Below are 12,763 nucleotides of genomic sequence, written 5' to 3' on the forward strand. Positions count from 1 at the left end.
TACCTGACAAGGTTAACACAGTGAGGCTGACAACAGGCCAAACAGAGGTGGCTAAGGCTACGTGGTCAATACAAAAAATAACAGCACACTTCTATCCCCTTGAGTCTAGGGCAGTGATGGCGAACGCGTGGCACGCGTGCCGCTGCCGGCACGCCGAGCCGTCTCTGTGGGCACGCCTTTGGATTTCGCCGTCAGGGGGGAGGAAGCCGCTCAATGCACCCGGCGGAGCCTGGTCTCTATGGCAACCGCGCGGCACGATGACGCACCACGAGCGGCCGGTCGCGGAGCGCGAAGGGGGGGGGGGGCGGTGACGTAGAAGCTTGGAGGGAGGTGGAATGGAGGAAGAGCCGTTAGGACGCCCACGCGGCCCGCCTCTCGATCCCACCGGGGGGTTCTTGAAGCCGAACGATATTTCAGCGCGGGAGGCTTGATGGTCTGAAAGCGCAGACGCGTAATGACGCAGAAGGGGGCGCGGCCTCCATTTAAAGAGACAGGCAGCGGGAGGGTGCAGGAGATGAGAGCGGCTGTTGAAGGCAGTCCTTTGGATTTCGCCGTCTATTCAAACCTACGCGTGCAGCGCGATGGTGAAGGCGGAGGAGGGCTCTTGAATTTACAGGCCACTGGCTTCCCGCTTGTTGAATTGCCTCCCCTGCGTGCCGGCCGGCATTCTACAAAGCCCTGCCCGGCATACTCCTTCATAGTAGAATGCTAGGCTGCAGGGGATTGGGTGAGAATGCCGAGAGCCGGGGGCAGAGTATGAGCAGAGCACACCACACCACACTACCAGGGAGTAACGGTGCAGGAGATTGGTGGCCATTTGAGGAGGATGGGAGCAGCTCAGCAAGACGGCAGGGGATTGGACAGATGCCGGGTGGGAGGGGCCGCAGTGATCCATGGGATGGCAGTGACTCCCTCCCTGTCACCTCCCTCCCTCCCTGTCACTCCCTCCGTCACTCCCTCCCTCCCTGTCACCCCTCTCTCCCTCCCTCCGTCACCCCTCTCTCCCTCCCTCCCTCCCTCCCTGTCACCCCTCCCTCCCTCCTCCCTGTCACCCCTCTCTCCCTCCTCCCTCCCTCCCTGTCACCCCTCTCTCCCTCCCTCCCTCCCTGTCACCTCTCACCCTCCCTCCCTGTCACCTCTCTCCCTCCCTGTCACCTCTCTCTCTCCCTTCCTCCCTCCCTGTCACCTCTCTCCCTCCCTCCCTGTCACCTCTCTCCCTCCCTACCTGTCACCTCCCTCCCTTTGGGGGGGGGGCGCATGATTTCTGTTGGCGGCAGTGATGGGGGAGAAGGTAGAGAGAGAATGGGAAGAGGTAGAATGAATAATACAGCATCAATGGTGACACTATTAGATAAATATCATTATAATATTCTTTTTTAGTAATGTTTTTTGTTGTATTAATAATTTTTTTTGTGTCCCGGTTTTTCATTTTCAAAATCTGGTCACCCTAATAGAGGGGCGTGTGAGGTTTAATTGCAGTGTTGGCACTTTGAAAAAAATAAGTCGTTTTGGTTTGCAGTTTGGGCACTTGGGCTCAAAAAGGTTTGCCATCACTGGTCTAGGGTATATAAAAAGTGACACAGTATCAAGGAAAATCAATGAAAGACACACAATATAAAGCCAGGAAAGCACACCTTAGCCTGCAGCAACAAATAATGATACATCACCTAACGTCAGGTACACGGCAGAATGAGGGGAGGAAACAAGGAGCAAAGCTCATGGCATGATAACGTGTCCCAAGGGGGGGACAAGCAGGGGATCCTGCCTACTAGACCTGCTCCTACGCGTTTCGGCCAAGAGCCTTCTACAAGTACAGTAGAAGGCTCTTGGCCGAAACGCATAGGAGCAGGTCTAGTAGGCAGGATCCCCTGGCTTGTCCCCCCCTTGGGACACGTTATCATGCCATGAGCTTTGCTCCTTGTTTCCTCCCCTCATTCTGCCGTGTACCTGACGTTAGGTGATGTATCATTATTTGTTGCTGCAGGCTAAGGTGTGCTTTCCTGGCTTTATATTGTGTGTCTTTCATTGATTTTCCTTGATACTGTGTCACTTTTTATATACCCTAGACTCAAGGGGGATAGAAGTGTGCTGTTATTTTTTGTATTGACCACGTAGCCTTAGCCACCTCTGTTTGGCCTGTTGTCAGCCTCACTGTGTTAACCTTGTCAGGTACTTTAGAGCATTTATCTTGTCAATTTTGGCAATTGTATTGTTCCCATTGGGATATACTTGTTGGAGGATTTATCAAGTTCTGCTACGGACAGGGGATCCATGCCCTATTTTAATTTTCTGTGCTTTGTTTTTTAACTTTTGTTCTGTGACAACCTCTAATAAAAATTATGTGATTTTGTACTGCCAGGCATACTAGAGTGCTTTTTGTTCAGGGCTCTTTTTCTCTCTCACTATATTTACCTGCCCTTATAGCACCACCGACATATCACTGTGTATAGATTTACTCTGTCGGTAATTAGTTGCCATTATCTGTCTTGTGGATGCGGGGTCCTCCCTTTCTCTCACAAAATATATATATATATATAAAAAAAAAAATATATATATATATATATATATATATATATATATATATATTGCGCGCGCACACACACATATAACGTTTTATCCAACTTTTTCATTTATCATTTGTAGAGAAAATGAATATTGTCGCCAGAAGCGCTATTTTTCAAAATGTAACATCTCTACTAGTGTAAAATGATACTTCATATAAAGCAGGTTATGGGACCCAGTATAAAATGAGCTTCATGTCTCTTATCACATCCCAGTATATGGATATCTTCTATTATCACAAGCTGCTAACATCTGACAGGCCAGAATGTGACATACAGAGCATTCTCATTCTAAATTTCAAAAAATATTGTGTTGATTTCTGACCTGACTGCCGTGGTTACAGCTCAACCGCTCTGTTCTACTGCATGTCACCACTTTCTGCCACAACCAGCTGACGGTGGATCTACAAGGAGTTCAACGCTCATTGGCATCACATCTGTGGCTTGGTTGACGTATCATTTCTCCAGCTTTTTATTGTATTGTTTTTAAATAGATTATATTTATTTAGTTGAATAGATATTTATTTCGTTTAATAGATATTTATTTAGTTTAATAGATTATATTTCTAAGTTTAATAAGTTATATTTCTTAGTTTAATAAGTTATATTTCTTAGTTTAATAAATTATATTTCTTAGTTTAATAAGTTATATTTCTTAGTTTAATAAGTTATATTTGTTAGTTAATAGATTATATTTGTTAGCACAGTAGATTATATTTACTAGTATTTAAGTCTCCCCCTCAGTGCCCCATTAGGACCCGTGGGCATATTTCACATCTTTTCGGAGTCGCTTATTTTTTAGACCCTCGGAGCCGAAACCTAAAGGGGTCAGCTAAGAAAGTTCGGATCAAGAGGAGCCACACAGCTTAAAGACAGAACATTTCCAAGGGAGATGGAGACAATTTGGGTAAGATCTGATTAAAGGACAACCTTTGGGGAAGGAAAGGGTGACGCGGGAGTGTAAGAGGGGGGTGAGAGAGCAAGGTGGTGTGTCAGATTGGGGCAGAGCAAGAGAACGCAAAAATGATGGGGATTTGCTGCACACCAAAAAAAAACAATAAGTAGTGATACTTTTACCGGTACCCCTTCGTCTCAGGGAAGACCGGCATTTCGTCCAATGTATACAATATGATTGATGGGAAAGGGCACACGGATTTGAATAAAAAAAGATAATTTATTGTGCCACAGACTACAATGTTTCGGCTGCTGGCCTTTCTTTACTGGCTTTAGTGTGTTTAGCCACTTTACCTGAGAAAGGCCAGCAGGCCGAAATGTTGTTGTCTATGGCAGTGCAAGAGAAAACAGGTTGGGGGGGGTGGGTTCTCGCAAGGTCGCCGACCCATGGGTGAGTGTCCCCGGTGGAAACTAGTCCTGGACCCCGGGAAAGCTGTCTGTGGCCCATACAAGCTGAGTAACATGTAGAAAGGACACATGTATGTTCAGAATGAGTTAGCATGGTATTTTGAGAGGCATCATAGCAGGTCAGTGCAAGTCAGTGCAGAGCACTGCAAGGTCAGTCAATATGAGGAAGGGTCCGATGGAGGAGTTGGAGGGTCCCAGAATATCTCTTAAAGCAGGGGTGCGCAAATCGAGGGGCGCAACATTTTCTTGGGAGGAGGGGCTCGGCGCTTACAGTGGCCCCTCGCTCTTCCCCACAGCATTTAAATTAAATGCCGGAGATCGCGCAAGGCCTCTGTAAGTTCCCTTTCCTGGTCTCCGGCGGCTTCTGGTGACAGCAACGTGGCGTCACATGATGTGGCATTGCCATAGCAACGTGATATCACATGACGTCGTTACATCAGAACGTCGGAGACAAGGTGGGGAGGGTGGAGGGGGGAGCAGGGAAAAAGGTTGCGCAACCCTGTCTTAAAGCATTGTCTTGCATACAGATCAGAGGCCAAGAATGGATATGGATATCCGATGTGAAGCCGGAAATAAGACAGAAAAGACCGTTTCGGGGGAAGAAGGTGAGTGATGAAATAGCCGTCACTGTGTAACTCTTCCAATTACCTGCAACTTCATGCAGAGAAATAGCAACGCTTGTTTTTAACGTGCTAAGCGCCTAATGGGGAATTCAACTGCTGAGAGGTTAAGGGAGTTACTCACCAAACTCAGCGACGTTTCTGTGTCTCTGTGATAACTCCCCCAGGACATGCCTGAAAACCAGAGGTAACTCAATGTATTTTTGATAAATAGAAACATGACCTTCTGGGGAGGGGTATATAATGGGTACTGGGCCTGGTGAGGTGGGTATAACGGGTACTGGGCCTGTGGAGGGTTGTATAACTGGGTTCTGGGCCTGGGGAGGTGGGTATAACGGGTATTTGCCCTGTGGAGGGCTGTATAACGTGGTATTGCAGAGGGGGTATAAGTGGCACAGGAGCTCTTGCGATACAGAGTATCACTGTCCCTGGTTACAAACACTTCATGTCTCCTGCAGGTCAGGACACGCACGAAGGTGGTGCCCTTTGTGCCACCAGACGACGAGGCGGGCTACGAGGCGGACGACGAGGCATACGATAAAGCGGGCGTCAAGTGGAACAATGAGGTGGGCTACAAGGCGGCCGAGGAGGCAGACGTGGTGTACGATGACCAAGGAGCATACGACAGGTGTGGCCGGATCTGCTGCTTCACCTTTTTTAGGCGGAGGAGAAGACCCCAGGAGCAGGTAGGAGAATACGAGAGGTGCGGACAGATCTGCTGCTTCACCTTTTTTAGGCGGAGAAGAAGCCGGGAGCAGGTAGCAGAGGAGCCAGGGCGTAGATACAGGGGTATTCTAGGGGCCCTGAGAAGTTGGTTTGACCGCAGGAGAGGCAGATAAGATCAGGAAGGCTGCGGGAGGGGCAGGTACTAGAGGGAGATAGGGATATTGGACGTGAGAGGGTGAGAGAGAGAACAAGGAGCAGGGCCGGAGCACGGGTTTCATGCGCCCTAGGCGAAACTTAAAATTTGTGCCCCAGTTGTATAAAACATAATAAGATAAATAAAATAATAAAATAAACAGTGGCGTAGCTATCGGGGCTGCAGGGGGTGCGACCGCACCCCAGCACGACGCAAAATAAAAACAAAAGGGCGCCAAAATACTGGATAAAAAAAAGAATAATAATTAAAAAAAAAGATAAATAAATTAGAAATAATAAGAAAAAAAATAATAATGATTATTAATGCGCCCCTAGGACCTTTGTGCGCTAGGCGACCGCCTAATGGCCGGCCGGCCCTGCGAGGTATGCGGGAGGAAAAGGGGTGAATGGGATAGATATGCAGGGGGATGGGGGAGTAGGTGAGTTATACACAGGGGCACAAGGGCCCCATCACCCGCATCTCTATATACTGAGTGTGCCCCTGTGTATAACAACGCTGATCTGTGCTGCTCCATCTGATCTCACTGCGCAGTGATCCAGGGACCATCCGATCGCCATTTAATGGGGTCAGGAAGGAATTTTTTTCCCCCATTGCACAGCAGGGGTTATGTTTCGCCTTCCTCTGGGTCACAGCAACAAACTGCCCTTTGTGCATGACTTATCAGTGAGATCTTTATACACCCTGCATTGGTCTTCACCCCTTTGCTGCCGGAGGGGCCTGCAGTGCATTGCTCTGCGTGTTACTATATTGCTCTGCAATGTGCTGCAGGCCCCTACCAGCAAAGAGATTCATTATTTAAATAAAATACTCTCTTTAATCCAACCTATGTGTAGTGTCTTTTCTATCCGTTGTATCTATTGCTAACAGCTCAGTGATTCTTCCCCAGGTCGCTGCACTAGTGTCACACTGCCAAGCTGGGTGTGAGGGAGATTTATAGGGTCACATATACACTTCTGCCAAAACATGAGTGCAAACAGGAAGCCCCTCTGATCTCATATCTTTTATTACACAAAACGGTATCTAAAAAGAACATACATGGGATTCTGCTACAAATATCTCTCTAATTACAAACCAATTAGCAAATCATTCAGATTAGAGTCGAGCAAAAAGAAAGGGTTAAGTATCTCATGTACAGTATATGCAGTGCAGGCTGTTCTGCGCATTACATGCAGGGGACAACGTTTAGGGGATATAAGTAATGCTGATCTCAGAGCTGACCGGCTGACCTGCTCTTCTGGCTGACCGGCTGATCTGCTCTACTGGCTGACCGGCTGATCTGCTCTACCGGCTGACCGGCTTCCCTTCTTTCAGCTAAATGACCTGAATTGTGGCCCCTGTATCTCCCAATTAAACGTTTTATTGGCATATTCTTGTTTGACTCGTTCTATACAGACATTTTCTATATATTCATTGTGGGATTTGATAACATCTGTAAGATCTCTCAGAATATCACATTCTGTACGTTTGTGTTGAAGATTTTTCCATTCTCAATTTACTTAATATTAGTTTTATTTTATTTATATCGAGCCCAAAATACCTTTATACAGAATGCTGTTCCCTTTATCCCACAAATGCTGCTTCAGTAAAGCCCATGGGTGGCACTTTATGCATTCTCAAACTTTTAGGCAACATCCCTAATTTCCACAAGTGGGATAAAATCTGTGCATATTTAAATGGTTAATTTTTCCATTTTTCCATTGTGACAAAATATCAATTTTCTCACTCAGACTACAAAATCCCTCCCCAAATATATCCGTTTCACATAAAAGTGTGTGCGCTTCTCCTTCCGCCTAACTGGCACGTCGTCCTTACGGGCGCCACTCCTTGCAACTCCACGCTGCCCTCCAGTGGCAAAAGAAATAAGATACATTTACTGTACTCGTCTGGCAGCTGCTCCCATATAAGGTGGGTAACTCTGTATTAGGGGTCTTGGTAGAGTATATTTTATACTTATGTCGGATAGATGAGGAATTAATATTCCTAATGGGTTATTGTGAGAGGCCTTAGATCTTATCCTATATGCACGCAGCCCTCGCCTCTCTGACCTTGAACACATACTTCAATCTGATTTTTTGAGACTTGAAACTGGATTTCCCAAAACAAACTGATTTTAAACACTGACAAGACTGTAACAATGGTATTTGGGACCAGAGCTGAATTGCTAAAGCTGCCAATGACAGAGCTTCAGATAAAAACCAGCTCTAATACCATCCTGTTACTTGTTTGAAATATCTGGGCATATAGTTCAAATCCCATTTAACATTTGGGTTGCACATTGATACCCTGACATCCAAATCGTATGCCAAACTAGGTGTACTTTACAGGAACAAATCCTCCCTAAGGCCCTCATGCAGTAATCGCCTACAGCGATTCAGTAAGCCCAGAGAAGCTGGCGATTAGAGCAAAAATAACCGTTTTTTTTTTTGCCGGAAAATAAATAAATAAATAAAATCGGCAGGCGCGCGGTGATAAGCCACTTTTCGGCACTGATCGCCAGTTTTTCAAACACACTCAATTCTATAAGCCCTGATCAGCTTATTGCGGCTGATCGCCACTTTAAAATTGCTGTTTCTTCTCCAAATTGTCCCGCCACAAAAGTTGGCAAGAAGGTGGGGTGAAGCTGCGATGAAAATAACATGCATGTGTCCCAGAGCTGATATCCATTAATATAAGCACCAGAGACCCCCGGCATGAATCCGATGCATAAAAAATGCATTTACAGGCAACTTCATTACCGCCAAGGCAATGAAGGGGTTATACACCCGTGCCAGGCTTATTGTGGGTAGCAAGGGTGGGTGAAGGGTGTATTTGGCCCTGGGTGGGTGTTTAGGCCTTGCCAGGGGGTTGCGGGATGACTTAACCTATTCTTTAACATAGCGGTTAATACCGCTAAGGTAATGAAGGGGTTAACCCCTCCCGCTACCCCCTCACCCGGTAGGTCTAAACACCCATCCTTGGGGCCAATACCCCGTTCACCCACCCCCGCTACCCACAATAAACAAAAATACACATAACAGCCCCACTGGCCACCTCCTAGGTCCCTAATAAACCATTACAATATTCATAAAACCATTATTTTGTTTACACCCAGGATTATTACATGGGATTAGGGCTATGTTATTCAGTGAGGGGTTGTATGTTTGTATTCGTAGGGACAGGCAAGGCCGGAGCCAGATGGGTTCTCCTGCCTCTGTCCTCCCTGTCTCCTGACCCTTCCTGCAGCCGGACAAAGAAGAAGAAGCAGGCACACGGTCTTACTCAAAGGAGGTTTAATATGCCATAAAGTCCAACGTTTCGGCAGTCAAATACTGCCTATCTCAAGGTGAAGGCTACCAAACACAAGAAAACAGTCACAATATATACTACCCCCTGATACTCACCCCTCCCCATTCTGCCACATAACCAGGATGCTGACGCCCACCTGATGACGTCAGAGCTACCATATGGCGCCCCCTAGCGACGTCAGACGTCTAGGTCTAAATCCCTGGCAATACAGCATAGAGCTGTCTTGGAGGACTGCAGCCACAGCCACACCTCTCCCCAGACTGAACACTCCCCCATGATGACGTCAGCATGACCCGGCAGTCAGGGGGAGGAAAGGGGGTGTGTGCACCAATCAAGACTGTACTCACAGAGCTGGACAAAGATGTATTCGTCACCATGGGATCAGTGTCAGAGCAGGGAGGAGTGACACACTCCTATAAATCACCCTGAAAGTGTAAATAAACCACACACCAAAATATTAATAAAGCAATAATATGTGCACAAAACTAATACAGCAATATAATATTAAAAACATGTGACTGTATACTGCTGATGACATCAGTAGAATCCTACAAAGTTACAGTGAAATGCCACATAAGAATATGCAGTACATCAGTATTTAGAATATACTAGTGTGTATAGCTAGGTCAGGAATGGGTACACACAACCAGGGGGGGGGGGGAAGGGGGAGGGAGGGGAAAGGGGAGGGAGGGGAAAAAAGGAATGGAAAAAAAACACACAAAAAGGATAATCTTCCCAATAGGTAAGTGCAGAGTCCATGGATGGTGCAAGATCAAATATGCCTGTAGAAAGACAAAAAATTACCTTCTATAAAGGAAGCATTTTAAATTCTGTTGCTCATTAAGACCCATACCGTTGCTGGTATTTAAAGCATGTATCCAGAATGCTTCACGTCTCAATAAGAAAGTCTCCCTATCTGGAGTGCCTTGTCTAGGTGCTACTGTCTCAATACCCATGATGCGTAAAGAGGCAACATTATGATTGTGTTCCACACAGTGTTGCACAAGAATAGAGGGATCCGTACCTTTTCGAATTACACTTTTATGTTCAATGAACCTTGTTTTTAACATTCTTATGGTCTTACCCACATAAAGAAGATCACATGGACACTTTATTACGTACACTACATATTCAGATCTACATGTGATTCTATTTTTCATTTTTATGATCCTCCCACTGTGGGGGTGACTGAATTGACTACCGGTAGTCAGACTGTTACAGACCGAGCAGCTCATGCATCTAAAGTTACCCGGTCTGCCACCCTCCAGAAAATGAGGAGTTCTGTAGTTACCCTCATTATCTGCATGTATCAGGCTATCCGCCAGATTCCTCCCTCTTTTGAATGCCACCATTGGTGGTACACAGCAACTTTCAGATAATATATCATCATTTTGCAGAATATGCCAGTGTTTAAGAATGGTAGATTTAATAAAACCACCAGCTTGACTGTATGTAGTGGTAAATACAAGCCTGTCCTCCTTCTTATTTTTGGTAGCACTTACCTCTTTATCCAGTGCCCGGTCTAACACAGCAGGAGGATATCCCCTAGCCAGGAATCTACTACGTAGTTCTCCAATAGCTGGTTCAATATGATCCTTCCTGCTCGTGATTTTGCAGACCCGGACTTTCTGTGAAAAAGGTAATGCATCAATAAGAGAAGGAAGATGATGGCTATCTGCCCTTAAAATGGCATTTCTGTCTGTATCCTTTCTAAAAAGATCAGTATGTAACTCCCCATTAGTCTGTGTAATGAGGACATCTAAAAAAGAGAGTTGCTGTGTACTCCATGTATTAGTGAGGCGGACCGGTGAATGGAAACCATTAAGATACTCAAAAAAAGATAACAGCTGATCCTCCGTACCTGTCCATATGAAAAACATCATCAATATATCTGTAATAGCTTTTAATATGCACAAAAAAGTCTGATTTGTTGATGTACTGCTCTTCGAAATGTGTCATGTATATGTTTGCGTAAGCAGGGGCCATATTACTGCCCATTGCTATCCCCTTAATCTGCAGGAAGAAATCACTTTCAAATCTAAAATAATTTTTATAGAGAATGAAATGTAAAATGAGCATAATGTATTCAATTGGAACAGTATCACTATAATGGCGAATGAGGGCGGCCTTGATTATCTCAAGACCTTCAACATGGGGATTATTGTATAAAGGCTAGACACATCTAAACTAACCAGAATATGATTAGTCCCATCACCAGGTGAGTTTTTTAATTTGTCAAGGAAATCAAACGTGTCTTTGATGTATGACTTGGCTGTCTGTGCTATAGGTTGTAGAAATGTGTCTACAAATTTTGCAAGGGGTTGATTTAATGAATTAATAGCAGCTATAATAGGCCGCCCCGGGGGATTGTTTAAATTCTTGTGTATTTTGGGCAAGGTATAGAAAATAGGGCATTTAGGATGCAACATAGTTAGAAACTCAGATCCAGGCTCTGTTATCCACCGGTTATTAACCCCCATTTGGATAATTTCCTTAATTTCTCTCGCATAGTTAAAGGTAGGGTCCCTATCCAATTTAATGTAGCAGTTAATGTCACTCAGTTGTCTGATGGCTTCAGCCTTATAATCTGAGTAATTCTGCACTACTAGGGCACCCCCCTTGTCCGCACGCTTAATAATAATGTCATTATTATTAGTCAACATTTTTAATGCTTCCTTTTCCTGAACAGACATATTGTATGTAGCCCTATGTTTGTTTGTTTTGTACCTTGCAATGTCCGCCTTAACCAGTCGTATATATGTGCTGACTGATTGATTTTTAAATGGCAGGACAAAAGTGGATTTGAGCTTGCACATTTTGGTACCTTGATAAGAAGCCGAATTATCTGTCCCTTGCTGGTCAGTGGCCAAATTAACTGTCTCTTGTTGTTCATAGGAGGATTACCTGTCCCTGGTTGGATATTGGAATGCACCGATTCTGTAGACCTGTTAGAAAAAAATGATTTAAGGTTTAATACACGTTCGAATTTAAATAGGTCAACCTCCAAATCAAAATCATTAAACAATGTAGTAGGTACATATGAGGGCCCCCTAGCTAAGACAGACATTTCACATTGATTAAGAGTGTAATCAGACAGATTAACAACCACGGTGTCCATACTCATTTCTGCTCCGTTGTACGTAGGGGATAGGGTGATCTTCCCTTTCCCCTGGCCTCCGCGTCTAAATTTCCTTTTCCTTTCTCCCTGTCCTTGGATTGGCCTAAAAAAGGGGCCGAACTTTGGCCTCTCTGACGTTCTGTTGAGGAATGGGCTTCAGAGTCACTGGTGTGGGCTTCTTGGACTCCCTGGGGTGCTCTCCCTCTTTGGTTCTTGCGTTGTTTGGGGTCTTGCTTCAGCCACGGGTATACTCTTCCATCTTTATAGTCATTAACAACTTTTTTGAATTTCAATTTCTTAAAGTGAATAAGATCACTTTTAATTTTTTCTAGCTTGGTCTTAAGACTATCCAATGATTGTACAACGTCCGTACCAGCGCTAGACTGTTCAATGAGGATTTCCACTTTGAGTATATCCTTCCTTGTGTGGCTAAGTTGTTCCCCCACCTCCTCAATAACCAAAATATTCAAGTCCAAAGAGGCCCTATTAAAGCTGCAGTTCAGTCTTTTATTTTTTTTTTAATTTTTTTTTTTACTTCAATAGTTTCATGTGTGCAATCTCTAATTACCTAAAGAACTGTATAGCTGCAGGTCAATTCGTTCTCCATGTATTGATAGGCGAAATTTGGTGACATAATTAGTGAAGGGATCTGTTTTTCTTCTGCTTCTGTCTCTCTGTGGAAGCTCATGAATATTCATGAGCACTCCTGCACTGACATGTGCTAGAGGGAGGGCAGGGCTGACAAAGGGGTGTGCCAGGGCTTGTGACAGGACATGAAGGGGCAGTGCCTTAGCAAATGGCTGTTAAAATAGAATACAAGAAAATTGGTCTTTCAAAGTTGTTTTTTTAAAAACAGAAAATGCTAAAAGTATTTTTTCTTACTACAGAACTGATTTATTAAAAAAAAACACACATGCAGGATATTGACTGAACTGCA

The 12,763-nt window shown here is 44.9% G+C and overlaps 1 long non-coding RNA gene across 1 annotated transcript; it reads right to left on the reverse strand.

Annotated features, from left to right (window-relative positions):
* Positions 1–9,393: 9,393 nt before the first annotated feature.
* On the reverse strand, positions 9,394–11,956 carry LOC142462977 (uncharacterized). The gene is made up of 3 exons (XR_012787317.1): positions 11,533–11,956; positions 10,211–10,336; positions 9,394–9,490 (listed from the first exon to the last, which is right to left on the reverse strand). It is a non-coding gene; the product is annotated as an uncharacterized LOC142462977 (long non-coding RNA).
* Positions 11,957–12,763: the final 807 nt, after the last annotated feature.

The sequence above is a fragment of the Ascaphus truei genome, chromosome 11, assembly GCF_040206685.1.
Source record: "Ascaphus truei isolate aAscTru1 chromosome 11, aAscTru1.hap1, whole genome shotgun sequence".
Taxonomy (NCBI): Eukaryota; Metazoa; Chordata; class Amphibia; order Anura; family Ascaphidae; genus Ascaphus; species Ascaphus truei.